The sequence below is a fragment of the Ailuropoda melanoleuca genome, chromosome 2 (assembly GCF_002007445.2).
Source record: "Ailuropoda melanoleuca isolate Jingjing chromosome 2, ASM200744v2, whole genome shotgun sequence".
NCBI lineage: Eukaryota > Metazoa > Chordata > Mammalia > Carnivora > Ursidae > Ailuropoda > Ailuropoda melanoleuca.
The window spans coordinates 55,598,179-55,616,041 of record NC_048219.1 but is presented as its reverse complement, the minus strand read 5'-3'; the positions used below and the strand labels follow the sequence as shown (position 1 = coordinate 55,616,041).

At 41.9% G+C, this 17,863-nt stretch overlaps 1 protein-coding gene across 11 annotated transcripts in view; it reads left to right on the top strand.

Moving 5' to 3' along the window:
• The first annotated feature begins 608 nt into the window (after positions 1-608).
• Positions 609-17,863, top strand: part of SSX2IP (SSX family member 2 interacting protein) — a 40,937-nt gene continuing 23,682 nt past the window's right edge. For 5 of the 11 annotated variants that reach the window (XM_034653803.1, XM_034653802.1, XM_034653800.1 and 2 more), the window contains exons 1-2: positions 639-832; positions 16,585-16,755. The gene's annotated coding sequence lies outside the window, so the exon portion shown is untranslated. The other 6 variants (XM_034653798.1, XM_034653796.1, XM_034653801.1 and 3 more) reach the window with 6 other exon arrangements.

Here is a 17,863-nt window from a genome sequence, read left to right as displayed (position 1 = left end):
TAAACTTGTAGTTCACGAGTGCCATTTGTTAGTATTCTCGCTGTCTTCTGCCCAGGTCCGTGTCTTTGCCCTCATTTTACATCTAACTTCCCCCGGGTTGGGTTGTTTGCATCCACAATTCCCAACGCTTGAACCTCCCTTCCCCTGGGCCTGACCTAATTCTGGGTGCCGGCTGTTGTTTGGTTTATTTCTCCACTTTTGCCAGCGCACGTGGGTCTTCTGGGAGCTTCACTTTTGCTTCTAGGGTGGGTGTTGGGGTTCACTGGTGGGGTTCGGGACACACGCCTTAAAGTAACCACGACCCGATTCCCCCCCGAAGCCCGGGGGCCCCAGCTCTGCGGGCATAAGGAGGGGGCGGGGAGCAGGGCCCGGCCGGGTGAATCACAGGGCGTAACAGGTGCCGCAGCCGCAGCTGCGCCCGCATCCCGCTCCGGCTCTAGGGATAAGGTTTTCTTTTTCTCTAGGTTTTTTTGGAGGGGGGGAGGAGACTCCGGGGGCCAATGCAGGCCGCGGTTGTTCATCGCCTAGCAACTGGCGGAGCCAATGGGAGGCGGCTGGGCCTGCGGCGCCGGCGGAGCGGGGGCGGGGTGGGAACCTTGCGAACCTGCGGGGCCGTGACGGTGAGCGCGCCCCCCGCGACGGGGATTGTGACGCGCCCGCCCGGAGAGGGGCGGGGGCGCCGGCGGGGAGCCGGAGGGCGGGTGCGGAGGTGAGCGCCGGCACCTGGCTCGGCGCCCCGCTTCTCGGCGAGAGGCTCGGCGCGGCCGGTTGGGGCCGTTGGAGGGGGCGGGCGAGCCTTGACCCCGGCCGTGCCTGGAGGAGGAGGTGGGAGGTAGGTGCCAGCTCGGGTCCGCTCCCGCCGGCGGTCGCAGCGCTGCGCCCACGGGAGGGCTCCGGACCGGGGAGCCCAAAACCTCCGGGATGGAGAGAGGGTGGCGCTTGGCGTGGGATGACGAGCGACGCGGGGACGTGGGGAACGAGGGGATGGCCAGTTTGGGGCTGCGGTGTGTCGCTAGCGGAGGCTGCGGGGTTTACGGGCTTCTGGATTTGTTGGGGCGAGCCGCAAGAGGCAGTCCTTAGAATGAGTTACTGAGTGGCCCCTGGCCGCTGCAGGGGGAGAGATCTAGTTAAAAGTCAAGGGGAAGAGCTTACATCATCTAAAAGGCAGGCAAGTGTGAAAATATTTTGGTGTAGAATTTTATAGTCAAGAAGGGTAAACCGAATTGTGAGTTCCCTGCCTGCTCTTGAGCCTATGCTGATCTCCCTGTTTTGCAAGTCACTTGGGCCCAGGAAATGGAATCTGCTAAATTATTTGTGCTTAGCACATGTAATGTGGGGATCTTTAGATTGTTCCCTCATTTCAAGGTCCAGAGTTGTGATTGCCAAAATGTCAACTTGCAACGCTGGTGTAGTTCTTGTCGAATCAGAGAGAATTGAGATTTCTCTTTGCGGGTGGGGAGCATCGTGGGGAGAGGATCGGAAGAGGCACTCCTCCAAGAGTGGATCAGAAGTGTAAGAGTAGAAGCTATCTGCAGTTTGAGGTTGTTGGGCTTCCCTAACAGCACAGATTAGAGTCTCTTGTGAATGATGGATACCTTGGAACATTGCGTGGCTCGGGAGGGATTGGTCTCCTCTTTAGGTAGAAGAAAATTCTGGTAGCCTTGATCCTGAACTGAAAGGTTGGTGTGACTTGACACATTTAAGAGACTGAATAAAATTTGAAAAGGATGAGTGATCTGGAGAGAGACAAAAATGCCTTTAGAGTTAAACTTTAAATCACGCTATCTTGAAATTTAGAAGAAGTTAGAGGTAGATTTAGGAGCTTGGATTCAGTCAGCAAAAGTTAATCCATCAAAATCTTCTAGAGCTATCATAACACAGAGGCCTAGGAAGCTGAGGTTATTCAGTCACACTAAACAAGTAAAAGCTAATGACCAATTTGACCCTTTGTTGTGCTTGCTGTCAGTGAAAGTTCCTCAAACAAAATGGTTCTTTGAAAAGAGGATTAGCAGCTGATGGTTAAATGAAGGCTCTTTTGGTGACTTGCGGGGGCCTCTTCAGCTAAGTCATTTTATCCCTTCCTTCCCTTCTCTTTCCCCATCTGTGCAATGAAGATAAAAAAGCCCCAGGATTAAGTAACGTGGGGGAAGCAGCTTGAAGATAACTGCAGAGACTGTTATTGTAGGATGAAATGTGAAGATCTCCTCATAACACATTGTGCCTTGTGACAAGACTTGTTAAAGCACATTCCCTTCCAGACGTGCTGAGGCTATATGAGAAACTACAATGTTCACTGCTCAGATGATTTGTCAAAAGCCTGAAGGCCAGCACAAAGATTATATTCTTGGGGTCTCCAAAAACCTGACCTAGCTGCTCTTTGACAAAGCTGGATATGACATGAGTTTTATTAAAGTCAACATTTGAGTGTCTTCTATGTAGGGGGCACCTACAGATTAAAAGGTGAAAGATATTGCCCCAGAATTGTGTGATTTTAATTCATTTCCCATCCTTAAATTGGAGGCATTCCAAAGCTTTTTAAGGGATTTTTTTGGGGTGTCTTTTATAATAGTTGTGAATAAGTCTTGTTGGTTTGATTATTTGCTCAAGACACAAAGGGTTCTGATTGTCCGAGGGGCTTTTTTTGTGTCTTTGGTGATGGTGATTATGATTAGCTGTAATGAAGGTACATGTTAATCTTGAGTTCAAAAGTTAATGAGATGAGATAGAGAAGTGCACCATTCATTATTGCTAATGGAAAACAACCTGAAATCTTTACTTTTGGTAGTGTGTGAATAATGTACATAGTACCAGCAGATGTACTGAACTATGCTTTATAAACACTTACAGAGCTGCTCCTTGCCAGGCCTGAAGAGAAAAAAGATGAGTGTTGCCTTGAGGAGTTTGTTTTTAGGAAATTAACAGTGTAGTAAGAGAGAGAGCAAAAATAGAAAATGAAAATTGCAAATATGAGAAGGCTTTAGGAAGGAGAATTTCAGCTGTGTCTTGACAGAAGAGAAGCAGTTCACCTGGTAAGTGCCTGGTGTCATGTTCTGCCCAATATACTGTTGAGGAAGTACTGGTGGATTGGTTGATGGAGCCAGGTGGGGTGTGTGAGTGATAAGGCTGGAGAACAGGGCCGTGACCTTTGACCAGTAGGTGTTAGGGAATCTTTAAATGGTATTATCCAAGGGAATTATATTTGATTTTTAGAAGGGTATTTCCATCAAAACCAGTAATTTGAGTAATCTGAAAATGTTCTGAACATAGATAGTCTGAGTAGCATCTGAGAGACATTAGCCTTACTCAGCAATTAAATAGTTGAAAAATATTTTATTGAAGCCCCCAGAAACTTGAGGAAAGCAGAAATGATTATTCATACAACCAACCTTTATTGGGTATGTTTTACTTTTAAGATTGGGGGAATAGGGATACAAAGATAAGTAAGATACAACTCCATTTTCAGGCAACTTGTGATGCAGTAAGAGAAATAACAAAATTATAATGCAGTACAAAATATAAGTGTCCTAAGGGCCGGTACAAAAAGTCAGGCTCCAGCATTGTAGGATTCGGAAATGAGAGAAGCCACAAACTATCTTTCAAATTAAAAAGAAGTTCTTAAGTAGAAATTAAACTACAACCAGTTAGCCAGTAATATTTACAGTTCTCATCTGTTAACTCTTGCTTCCCACATTGTCCTCCCTCCCTCTAACTCTGCTGAGTCAGATTTTGGTTTTGACTATCATACCATTAGCTACGCAGTCTTGGGCAAGTTACTATTGGACCTTATCCTCTCAGTGCCTGAGTCTCATTTGTAAGTTAGGAATAATAATACCTATTTCATAGGGTTGTGATTAAATAAGAAAATATGTTAATATCCAGAATGGTACCCGGAGAATTAACTTACATTTATCGAGTATTTAATATTATTTCTGTTTGATATAAAAATGCTGTAATTGAATAGGAACGAACTTAAGGACAGGTTTTTGGTTTTTTTTGAGTTGCTAGTGGATACGTGAGCATCTAATAAAGCCTTTCTACATTTAAAGAAGTCCGTTTTCACATTCTGTGAAACTAAGCTTTGTGAGCACATGATTTGTCTCCTTTTCTTATTTGCTGATCACTTTTCTAAAATTCTATTTCATTTTTACTGCTCAGCTTTGTCATAAAGTCACTAATCGCCAGATCCACCGTATTTTTCTACTCAGATCTTGCTTTTTCATGTCATTGGCTGCTGTTCATCACCCCCTCCTCTTTAAAAGTTTCTTTTCCCTTGGCTTTCCTAAAGCCCACCCAGTTTTTAGCTCCTATATCCAGTTCCCTTCACTCACCTGCTACGTGTTGATATTCTTTGGGGTTCTTTCTGCTGCTGCTTTTTTCTGTATGGATTCAACTACCACATACATGCTGATGACTCCTAATTCTGCCCTGACGTCTTTGGATCTCCAAGCCCTAGAGTTTATCTCCATTTGAATGTCTTATGAGGGCATCTCTAAACCCAGTTAAGTTCTACACTGAGCTCATTATCATCACATACTTAACCAAACCCGATTTTATTCACCTTACTCCTCTGTTCCTTTATCTGAGTGACTCTGTTCTCTGTCTAGTACCAAAGACTGATTTTTACATGAGAGAATAAATGCCTCTGTTTTGTATACTTGTCATCGTGTTTGTCAGTCCAACTTCTGAATTATTTATCTGTCCTTCACAATTCTCATTGTCATGGCTAAGTCCATCAGCCAGGCCCTGGCCATTAATTGCCTAGTTAGGTATAATATTTTTGTGCCAGGGCTGCTGAAAATGGAACCTTAATGTTCTGGAAACATCAGTTTGGGAGGAGATTGCTAGACGAGTATTGCTCTAAAGAAATCATGGCACTATATTTGAATTTAAACTTGTGTATAGAGTTTAATGAGTGGTCAGTAGCTACTTAGAATTCAAGATGGGCACTGGCCATTGCATTTTTATCTGAGAGTTAGTCTAGGTTTTTAAGATCCCAGTCTTGAGTTTGTCTTGTTTGTACTTTCCTATCTAAAAGTTGGCTCCTTCAACATTATTCTTTTAGTCTGTATCCAAGTTTTAGAAATATCCTTGCACATTGGTCTAGACTATAAACTCAAGAAGACATCCTAGAAATCATCAATAAATATAACCCATCATCAGCTGTGTTATTTGATAATGAAGAGTTGGTCCCACAGAATTTATATCATTTACTTGGGATACTTGTTGAGATTCAAGAGGAGGCCAGGATGTGTGAGGCACTGGAATCATAAATAGCTGGTTTTTATTCTTACCTTCCATATTGTTAAATAGCTGGGTTTTTATTCCTACCCCCCAGGTTTGTAACTGGGCAAGTTACTTCATTTCTCTGAGTCTCAGATTCTTCCTTCAATAAAACAGTGTTGTTTTAAAAGCCTCCTTTCTGGGGCTGTTCTAAGGATGGGATGGCTGATGACCCACATCAACTGAGAGTTGTTATCTCCCACCAGTTTCTTGTAATTAACTAGTACAGGAGTTCCAATTCTTCACTCCTTGTTCATGGATCCTGTGTAGATCTGAATGGCTTCATAGATGTTCTGAAACTATAGCCAAAACTGCTTGTTTTTGTACTTTAAGGGGGTAGAGTCACTGGCTTTGGATTCTGTGACCCAAAACAGTTTAGCCTGCCTTGGCAGCTGTCAGGCTGAGGACCCAGGGCTCTTAGTGTCTCATAGCCAGGACTGGGTAGAATTTAGAAGTGTTTGACATATTTGAGGAATAGTGTATATGTGCGTCTGTGTGTATTTTTTTTTTTAAGGTTTTAAGACAGTGTGCGCACACGCATGGATGCGTGTGTACACACTGTAGGGGGTTAGGGGCAGTGGGAGAGGGAGAAGCAGACTCCCTACCAAGCAGGGAGCCCGACGTGGGGCTCAATCCCAGGACCCTGAGATCGTGACCTGAGCCAAAGGCAGCTGCTTAACCAACTGAGCCACCCAGGCACCCCTTTATTTTTTATTTTGTTTTTTTAATGTAGGCTCCACATGGAGCCCAACACGGGGAAGGAACTCATGACCCTGAGATCAAGACCTGAGTTGAGATCAAGAGTCGGACGCTTAACTAACTGAGCCACCCAGGCGCCCCATATTTAAAAAAAAAAAAATAAAGGACTTCAGGTACAAAGAATTAGTTATATTGCTTGGCTTAGGACACATTCTCATAGTTTATCTATTTACTTAGTTTTAATACTAAGTACTACCTAACGTAAGCTAGGACCTTGACAGTAATCTCTACATGACCATATGGGCCTGTCCAGTCCTTTGCCCTACTTGTCTCACCTGAGGCAACTGTTCACTGAATCTTTTTTTTTTTTTTAAGATTTTATTTATTTGAGAGAGAGAGAGTTGGGGGAGGAACAGAAGGCAGCAGACCCTGTGCTGAGCGCAGAGCCCAATCAGTGTGAGGCTCTATCGCATGATGCTGAGATCAAAACCTGAGCCAAAATCAAGAGTCAGTGGCTCAACTGACTTAGCCACCCAGGCACCCCCTGGTTACTGAATCTTACGTCTGTCCTTCCCTTGGTATCTTTTAAAACATAGTTTTATTGCATCTGTGACTTTTCCAAACACATACACAGTTAGCACCTATGTTACATGCCCTGTCTTCAGAGGCATTTTTCACTTACTATAATGCTGAAATTCATCCACTTAGTATTTGCTGACATTCTTCTAGATTGTGTGTCACTGCAGTTTTCCAACTGCTGCATAATATTCTGTTTTGCATATATTCCAGTTTATTCGTTCTCCTATTGATGGGTGTTTGGGTTGCTCCCAGGGTTATGCTCTTGTGCTCCTTGGCTCCTGTGAAGAGTGCCACTGTTTATGTTCATGCCTCTTGGCACATAGATGCAAGAGTTTCTCTTAGATTTATACCTCGGCGTGGACTTGCTAGGCTAGAGAATGTGTGAATAGATTTATGAATCTCACCTGCCAAATTTGTTTTTCAAAGGTTCTCCCACCCTCCAAGGTTTAGTAAGCCTTAGCCAGGCATTCTCTAGTATTGTTACTTTCAACCCTCACTTAGTGCTCTGGAACACTTTGACATTATTCCTGGAATCCAGTCTGTAGCACCCTTAGGTTCTTCCTTTTGGTATTCCATATTCTTTTTTTTTTATATAAAATTTTTTTATTATGTTAGTCAACATACAATACATCCCTAGTTTTTGATGTAATGTTCCATGATTCATTACTTGTGTAAACACCCAGTGCTCCATAATACGTGCCCTCCTTACTACCCATCACCAGCCTATCCCGTCCCCCACCCCCCTCCCCTCTGAAGCCCTCAGTTTGTTTCCCAGAGTCCATAGTCTCTCATGGTTCATTCCCCCTTCTGTTTACACCCCCCTTCCTTCTTCCCTTCCTTCTCCTACCAATCTTCCTAGTTCTTATGTTCCATAAATGAGTGAAACCATATGATAATTGTCTTTCTCTGCTTGACTTATTTCACTTAACATAATCTCCCCCAGTGCCGTCCATGTTGCTGCTGGTATTCCATACTCTACACTGCGTAAGTAGGATACTAACTTCTACTGAAGCACGTTCTGTAGAGTATAGCTATCATCTCAAATTTGATGCATCAGAATCCCGGGGAGGTTCTGTTAAAACACTGATTTGTGGGTCCCACTCCCAGAGTTTCTGAATCTTTTAGACCTGGAGTGGGACTTGAGAATTCACATTTTTTTGAAGATTTTTTTGAGAGAGACAGATTTTATTTGAGATCATGACCTGAGCTGAAGTCAGAAGCTTAACTGACAGAGCCACCCAGGTGCCCCGAGAATTTGCATTTTTAGCAAGTTCCTAGGTGCTATTGATGCCACTGGCCCTGGGACCACAATTTCAGAACTATAACCGATGATTGAATTTGGGCTGAGTCATTGAAAACGTTACTACAGATACATGATTACACTATTACAAACTCATGAGTTATGGTGGGGTTTTTGTTGTTGTTGTTATTGTTATTCCATGGTCTTTAATACATTTAGGAGTCAAATCCCAATAAATGATAACTTTTTTTTACTTGGACTTCTTAGCCGACTTTCAACCTTACAAAGTAAGATAGATGTTAAAACAGTGCTCCTTTTTTTTTGTCTTAACGCTCTTGTAAGGATATGAAGCTTTCCTACGTGTACGCTGGAAGAGTTTGAGATCGGCGTACTGTCTCTAAATTGTCATGCTCTTGATTCTCATGCTAGGCCACCTTGCAGCTTCTCTGAGCTGGCACCAATCAGGATTGAATTGAAAGCTCTAAGATGCCTCATGGCTTATGTGTGGATTCTTGTCTGTCATAATGTTAAAGCAGCGTACCTCACTCTAATATGTCATTGAACTTAGTTGACATTTATTCAGCGAACGTTTTACTGGATCTTACAATGGGTCGTTTATGGTACCTCATGGCAGAGCAGAGTACAAACAGCATGATGCCCGGCCTGCTGACCAGGAGCTCGGTTTAGGTGCTGGGAGAGAAGTTTCATTACAGCGAGATCTCCCTGGAAGCACAAACAGAAGGGAATGGAGTTCAGGGAAAGCCATGCAATTTGACGTCTTTATTCACTAGATTTTTCAAAAATAATTTTTTTTGAATTGCTGTAACATTTAAAGTTTTGTCTACTCTTACACAGTCACTCAGTTGGAATAATTATAATCTGATTGTCAGTTCATCTAGAGGTGACTTGGTAGAAAAGTGAGTACCTGTGTGTGTGTTCAGTTTGAAAAGCAGCTCACATACTGTGTATTCCCTCCTCCTACAATGAAGACGGTATGGTGTAATAGTTAAATGTGTTGGACTGCTTGGGTTTGAATCTTGGCTTTGTCACATTCTAGCTGTGTGACCTCAGGCAAGAAGACTCTCTGGGTCTCGGTTTTGTCATCTGTAATGGGGGGGGATAATGCTCTGGGTTATTGTGAGATTAAATGAGTTAATACATGTAAAATGCTTTAAATTGTTCCTCATAAATGGTTTATGCTTAATAAAGTATCAGTGTTAAAATTTGATAGAATCTCATTTGCTAAACATATGGTTGTGAAGACCATGTGTGCACATTGTTCTAAAAATGTAAAGAAGACATTTTGATATGAATAGCTCTACTCAGTTCCATATTAAGTCCCATGAGAAAAGTAAAAAACATAGATAATAGACTAAAAATTTTTTAAAGATTATCTAGTTCAACCTCCTTATTTTACAGATGTGGAAACTGAAAACGAGAGAACTGGTGAGCAGCTCAGGGAGAACCGGAGAACCCTAGCCCCTGACACCTGGGCTCATGCTCTTTCACCGTCCTGTGCACCTTCCCTGAAGTGACAGTGCCCTAGAGACAAACAAACAAACAAACAAAAAAACAACTAACAATTCATTTGGGGAGCCACCACCAAACAGATGAAAACATTAGCAATAGAAAGTCAGTGTATAATGAAATATCAGATGGTGTGGCATAACTCTAAGTACATACCTTGTAACTTCATCAGCTGCTCTCCTGAAGGAGAGAAATACACCTTATTAGTTGCTTGAGTCATAGAAGGTTGATAGAGTAAGAACGTTCTTTTTTGAAAAGAATATTAATAGTTATAAATCAAAGTCAATCTCTCCCCTCTTTTCTCCTACCAAGTTTAGATTATAATTAAGCCAGAGGGACAGTCCCCTTTTGCCAGGTCTGCCAGTACTCTTTCTGTCCTGTGTCTTCACAGCACTGGGGTTTGGGGGCGGGGGGCTGAGTCTTCCTTGATGGGGTAGATCCCCACAGATACGCTCCGACAAAGCAGGGCATCAGTGTGAAGACTGCATCACCCTTGCTCACTTGTATGCATGAATATGTGGGAATGGTACTGGAAGTGTAATTCATTGGTGGAAAGAATCTCTCATTTTTCTAAGTTATATGTCCACTAAAGGGTAGGGGTGCTACTGTCTGGGATTGAGGTGGGGGTATTTCCACACACATTATCTCATTAATTCTGCATGAATCCACTGCCTCTAAAAATTTTACGGAATAATCCATGCTCCTCAAACACTCCAGCTGTATCCAAATGTACTATTAGAGAAGTGATTGTAGATAGGTTCCACCCCTCCCTACGCCCAGCCATCTCATTCCACGGGATTGTTGTGTTAGTACCAGTTTCATAACTTTTCTAGACCTTTCTCCTAAATTCAGGTAGTATTTAGATAGTTTGATTTTAATGAAAAATGGTGATCATACTATTCTTATTATCCATAACTTGTTTTTTTCATGCAATACATGCAGATCTGCTTTAATAATCCCAAAGTAGCCCATCTTTTGGCTCTACTATTTGTACTGGCTTTTAACTCTTTGTTGATGGACATTTAGATTGTCTCCAGTTCCTTGCCGTTATGATATGCTTGCTCATTTGTTGATAGAATATGTAGTTACAGGTGCCTAGAAGTAGAATTGATGAGTGGAAACACTGATTTACGGGTTGCAAATTTTTGTAGACTGCTAGATTGCCATCTGAAACTACGAACTACTGACCTCTGCTAAAGTTCCGTTGCCCTTCCATAATTGGTTATCTGAGTAGCTCTAGGACATTCGTAGAATTTCTAACCAGTTTTTGCCCGACAGAGCTGTTTGCTTTTGTGTGTTAAGATACTGCAGATTAATTGATTAATCTGGAACTCTTCTTTCTTTCTTTTTTTTTTTTTTTTGTTTTGTTACTTAGGCCATTCTGCCATTAAGTTTGGTGTTTGAGAGTGGTGCTGTTCATGCCCATTGCTGCTGCTTATCTGTAATTGCCTTTTAAAAACATGGTTGTTTTTTTCCCCCTCTCATTGTAAGAAAAGCACATTCACTTACAGAAGATTTGGGAGACACAAAAAAGTAAGGATTACTGATAATGATCTGTGTGCATGGGTAAATACATAAAGAGATAAAGTCCCTTTTTTCCTCACAGGTTGGTTTTGTTTTCTAGTTTTTTCTGTTCTTATACAAACTTCTATGTTTATAGAGTAGAATTTATACCTATAGGTATATACTTCTGTAGTTTAGGGTTTTTTTTTTTTAAGGCCAAATAAGGTCACGTTAGATACTGTTCTGCAACTTTTTTTATTAACAAAATATCATGAGGGGTGCCTGAGTAGCTCAGTTGGTTAAGCATCTGACTTCAGTTCAGGTCATGATCTTGGGGTCCTGAGATCGAGCCCCATGTGAGGCTCCCCACTCAGCGAGGAGTCTGCTTCCCCTCTTCCTCTCTCCCTTTGCCTCTCCCCCTGCTCATCTTCTCTCTGTCACGCTCTGAAATGAATAAATAAAATCTTTAAGAAAAACAAAACAACCCCCCCCCAAATATCATGAAATCTTTCCAAGTTACTAAAATATCTAATAATAATTAACATTTATTGAGCACTTGCCATGTACCCAAGACCCCGTGTTAAGCCCTGCACATGCATAAACTTAATAAGGTTATTAAATAAATTTTAAAACTCAGTGTGTTACTTAGCCGTATGATAATCCTTGCATACAGACTAAAGACTGTTTTTACTCTCCTTTTGCAAATATGGAAAATGAAGTCCAGGCATATCTGGTCAGGGCCTCTTTGTGAGTGGTGGACCTGGGGTTTGAAACCAGGAGGTCTGACTTTGGAGCCTGTGCTTTTAACCATTACAGCATACTGTTTCTCACACTGCAGCCACGGTGGGTTCCAGGGCGTGTCTCCGAAGTTTAAAAAAGGCATGTAGTTCCCTGAAGCTACTAAGAGGGGGGCTTTCTAAGGCAGATTCTGGCCTGGAGCTTCACCGGGATTGTATCCCTCAACCCAAAGGGATGCCTGTGCAATATTTCACCCCAACCTGTGTCTTCGCGCCATCTGGTGCAGCCTTGGCCCAGTTGGAGGTACGGTTAATGAGTGGGGCCCTTAAGGATGGGTGGGAGGCGTGCTGCTTCTGAGCCTCTCACCCGCAGAAGCAGCAGCCTGCGTTGGTTAAGAGGATGGGCTCTGGAGTCTGCGGAGGGGGCGGCTCGTCTTTCTGTGCCTTGATGTCCTTACCTGTAGAAGGGAAATAATGTAGGATTGTTGGCGAGGCTCGGCTTCCTAATACATGTAAAGCTTGAGAACAGCATCTGGCACATGTTTGTGAGATCAGTTCCCTCTCTGCCAGGTGTGTGGTGCCTGGTTTTCACCTGTGACCTCATTACATTCCCACAGCCACCCTCCAAAGTAGATGGTGTCACCCTATTTGCCAGGGGAGAAGACAGGTCACGATGTGAGCGCAGCCTGTCTGGCTGAGGCCTGTGAGGCTTGTGCGCGCTGGGCCCCCCGCGTCGGTCCCATCGGTCCCATCCGCAGACTCAGCCAGAGGGGCAGACGGTGAAGGGAGCGCCGCGTTGAGTTGCACCCATTCAGGTCGTCATTCAGATTTAAGTTATGAGGAATTTGTTTCTGTGGGAAAGTACACTATTAAATCCTGCCACTCAGATGAATTCGTTTAGATTTTAAATTTGTAAACGGTAGATTTTCTACGAAGTTGAGGTTAGTGTGTGTCTACACTGATGTGTGCGCCTGAGTGGTTTTGTGTAAGGCAGCAGAAGTATTTAATGCAATTAAAATCTGTAGTCTCCTTTGGAACAAAAATATAGTGGTGGTAGTCATTTTTTAAATAATCATAATATATTTGCTTTTTGAGAGTCATAAAATCTATTTAAAATATGCTGATAACAATGTTTTAATTTTTATGACTGCATTTGTAAGCTAGGAATAATATTTAAAGATTTAGTTTTCATAATTTTATTTTCTTAGCCTATTTGGAAACTCTAACTTTGTGAGATTTTAGCCAAGACTTTAGTAGTTAGCTTTTTGTGACGAATCCTGTGCAGTATTTAGAAACCTAGATGGTGTAATGTTACTGCTTTCCTGTATAATGAAAAGCTATTATTTTCTGACACTTGATTGAAGCTTTAGAATTCTGATTAGGTAGGCAATTGCGCCTTCTCAAGTTGGAATTTCAAGTGAACTTGAAAAGAATACTTAAAATATTGTACTGTGTGAAGGAAATCTTGTAATCAAGATACTACTTATGTTTCTGCTGAGCTCTCTTTCAGCTGGTAGAAGTGTTAGAGATTTGGAAGATGAAGAGAGTAATACTTTTCTCTAAAGGACTCCCATCTTTTGCCTCTTTTCCATTGCTGTTTTCCTTTATCCGCCTTTGCTTGCTGGAGTGAACATGTTGATGTATCATCACCTACTGAGTCTTGTCCTATTAAGATTCGAGGAGGGAATGCAGGAGTGTGAAATGTGCAGCATGTGGGAGTCTAGCTAGGAACGAGGACACAAGTGAGTAAGTAGAGCACCGAGAGAACCTGTGTGGTTGGGATGGTGGTGGTGGTTCTGGGCGTGGAACAAGCGTTAATTTGGGGTTGGTGAAAGAGGAAAGCGCAGGCTGGAAGTGGGTGGGCCGTATGTGGGATGCAGTCCATTTTATAAACATTTACTGAGCACCTGCTTTGTTTCAGGCACTGCTTGATACAACAAAGGTCCCTGCCCTGTAGGAAGGCTCCTAACTTCCTGTAGAAGTTCGTAAACCAGTGGTGCAGGCATCCACCTGTAGTAATATGGAGTGATTAATTGTACTGCTGGGTGGTATTGTCATAAAGCTGATTGTCGCTCTTGCAGTGTCTGATGTCACTTGAGTTATGTTTCATCCAGAGAGATAAATATTACGGAAGGGACTCAGAAATGCATATATATTTTTAAAAACTTGAATTAGTTGTCTATTGCTGCATACTAGATTACTCCAAAACTTGGCAGCTTAAAACAGCAAGCATTTATTTCCCAATTTCTGTCCGTCAGGAATCTGGATGTGGCTTGTCTGGGTGGCTGTGGCTCAGAATCTGTCACTAGGTTGTGATCAAGGTGTTGGCCAAGGTGGCAGTCATCGAGGTTTGACCCGGGGAGAATACTTGTAAACACACTCCTGTGGCTCTGGCCAGGCCCCAGGTCCTCACTGACTGTTGGCTGGAGACATCAGTTAACCTTCCACACCGCTCTCACGAGGCTGCTCCGAGAGACAGTGGGTGATAGGTGATCCCAAAAGGAAGCCACGCCTTTTAGCCATCTAAATTTGGAAGAGAAATCCCATTACCTCTTGCTATATTCTATTTGTTAGAAGCTAGCCGCTAAATCCAGCCCACAGCCAAGGAGGAGAGGCACCCAAAGGCATGTACAGCAGGTAACAGGGATAATTGGGAGCCATCTTAGAGGTTGCCTACCCCCAGATTTTACAAGTGATTGTTGTAGTAAACCGAGACCTTGAGACCCACTGAGTCTTTCGGATAAAAGGAAGAGCAATAACCAGCCAAGGAACTTTTCTGATGGAAAAAAAACACAACAAAACAAAACAACCCAAGTATAATTAACCTGAACCAGAAATGTTTTTACTGAACATCTATAAACTTTGAGTTTTGATGTTGTCTTAAAATGGTAAGATGAGTTATTTCACCCTCATTAAACTTTCTATAGAACTGATCTCATTTCTGAGAATTGTTTTTAAACCTTTTCAAAGCAAAGCGTTTCTAAGTGAGAAAAAAGCTACTGTCTGTGGCATTGCAGAGAAGTTTACAAGTATGCCTCAATTTAAGTACTAGGTAAGTCCATTTAAGGATTTATGCTCTGAGTGGAATAATTTCAGGTGCACTGTGGGACTCATTCTTTTAAAGAAACTTGATGGAAATCTTTTTTATTCTCCTTTTAACTCTTTCTGTAGAGGTTTGCATGTACAGTGTAGAAAGGTTACGTGGTGAGAGAGTGAAAAAAGCATTTTCCAAGGCTTCACAACCAATTAGAAATGTGGCAGGGCAACCCTCTTAGCTTCCCTAAGCCTAAGTTTTCTGTCTATAACACAGGTAAATATATATGAAAGAAAGTGTTTTGACATGAAGAATGATAGATTTGTGAAACTTATTAAAATCTTCATTTCAGAAAGGGTACAATTAAGTTCAAATGTCTCCTTAGTTCCCAATTTTCTGTCAGAATTCTAACCTAGAAAATGCTATTAGATAATTCTTAAGATCTGCGTAATCATTTTACCCAGGAAAGACCACACAGTACCCTTGCTTATTTACACCCAAAATATGGCAACATATTAAGGAAGCCAGAGTAGTTCCTCAGAAATAGTAAGGTAACATTTTTACTGAAATTATTGCAGTGTTACTGCAATTAGTAAGACTTTCTCTTACATAGACTGACTTACTGGAATGTACATTGAGAAATACTTGGAATCAAGGAAGTTTATTAGGTGCCTATATACATGTTATCCACCAGGAAGGAATAAAACCATGTCTCTCTGACTTAAAGATTAGGAGGAAGAATTCTTAGGTATTACTTTATAGATGTTTTTTCTTACTTTAGATTATTTCAGGGTTATTCCTCAACAATCTTAGATGAATGAAATTTTTACAGGGTGACTAAATTGTTTAATCTTCAAGTTTTGCTCATAAAATTCACTCATGAATTGGACCTGTCTTGGAATCTGGACAGCTTCCCTAACCAATGGTATAGAGAAAGAAATGGGGGTTACAGATTACTTGAACCAAAACGTGATTTACTGTCAGCTTCTTCCCTTTCTTATTCTATATTGAAACTATAATAACAATGCTAGTTATAACCAGGTGTGTTCTTGTATGACCTGTCATTGAGGCTCATGGTCCACTAGATAATGCTTTGCTGTGACTTAACTCATCTATAATATGGAACTTCATCATGTGTTCCAGCACTCAGCTTTAATGGAGTCCCTCTTGGCTGCTTTTGAAGCTTTCAAATTGAAATGTACTTGGGGCAGCATTAGGTTTATGCAAAGCACACATGCTGCTGTTACCTTTTTTCTTTTTCTTTTGAAATTAATATTGATTTATTATAATATCTTTATTAAATAGTTTGTAACCTTCAACAATGAAATTTGACTAAGGTTGAGCTAGAATAGAATAACTTGCTTAAACTAGTCTCTTGGTTCTGGTTTGTGTATTATGGCCTGGTTGGGTAACTTTTATCACAAGCCTCCTAGTGTATAATTTGGTGCATCATCGAACAGAAGAGAGTACGCAGAAACTTGAGATTGTGTGAAATCATATACTGTTGGTAACTTCTTTGTTTCGTAGTGTTGCGAAGTGGAGTTTTGGTTTTCAGTGTGAACATTTTGACCTGAATACTTCACAGTTGGTTGTTTTTTGTGTTTGTTATTCTAATTAACAGGGCAGGGAGCAGTTCACTGTCTAAACCAGTGGATGCTGAAGAGATGAATTCACAGCGGAAGACTGATGGAAATTGGAACTTTAAAGAATGGATGGATAGTAGACATTCTGGTGTTTGATCTTTCTGTATGGGGAGAAAAGGCACTTAAGAAAATGCTGTGACTTATTTAAAAAAAAAAAAAACAGGAACAAGAAGGGCTTGGAAAAGTGCCTATTTTTATTTTCTTCTGATCCTGTCCCTCCTCTCAACCTAACGATTGCAAAGAATTAATCCCACTGCCTAATGTGTTTTTATGAGGATGTCTGTCTCCAAATTTTCTAAGGTGTTCATCTTTTATTAAGAGCAACGGGGCCTTTTGTTACAGGTTTTGGAATCCTGTCATTTATACCAAATAGATCTGAATCCAGATAATGATGATGATGATGATGGCAATGATGAAGACAACTGATCATTCCATGTGTCCCGTATGCCAGGCCGTGTGCTGAATACTTCTTTACGTGCATGATCTCACGTAATCCTCTGGGGAAACTGTGAAGTAAGAGTCATTGTGCATGGCAGTTTACCAGTGAGGAAACTAGGGCTTGGAAAGGTTAAGTAACTTACCCAAAGCAGAGCTACGTTAGAATAGATGGGTTTATTGTCCCTTGGATCCTGTTTTGTTTATGGCTACTATCCGTGGAAGCGAAAAGTAAAATCATTGTCATTTCTTGGTACAGACTCAACCTTTTATCCTGCTCATCCTGTTGCTGAAGGCACCCATATAAGGACAAGGGGAAGTGCAGAATAGTTCAAGGTGCTCTTACCAAGGCACATGAGTAGAAAAATAGTAAAAATCTGTGCCAGACTGGGTATCCCCCTGTGTGTGTGTGACACCGTAACACATAATACAGCACATAGCATCATTTGCATTAGTATATTCTGTAGGCTGCTCTCTGACCTAGGAATCATCCTTGATTTCCCTTTTGCCCATATGTCATTCCACTTTCAAGTCCTGAAGGTTCTATCTCCAGAACCCATCCCTGATTTATGCACCTGTGTTATTTCTGCTGTTCTAGCTATAGTGAAAGACTGATCTTCTTGCCTGAACTATTGCAGTGACCTGGTATCTTCCAGCCTCCCACTGTTGCCCACCTGTGATATACTCAGAGGGTAGAGTAGCTGAAGTGATCTTTTACAAAGCCTCAAGAAGATCCTGTCGACTTTCCTGCCTAAACTCCTTTCAATAGCTTTTCATCGCAACTTAGAGAAAATCCAGCTTCTTACCATCTATCCTTGTGTACTGTGCTTCAGAGGTACTGGCCTTTATGGTTTTCATACTTACCAAGTTCATTTCCATCTTGGGTCTTTGTACCTGCTGTTACCTCTGCCTGGGCTGCTCTGGTCATGGATCATCTTGTGGTTGACTGCGTATCATTTAGGTCTCAGTTCACATGTCAGCGTCCCAGTGTAGCCTTCCTTGGTGAATCTGGATACCCCCACTCCAGTGCTCTCTCACGTTACTGTGTTTTGTTTTCTTTATAGTTCTCATCACTCTCTGTTATGTTAAGTTACTGCTTAGTTATCTATTTCCACCCCCACTAGAATATGAACTTAAGGGCAGGGCCTCCCCTGTGCCTCGAAGAGGGTGTGCCTGGCTTGTGGTA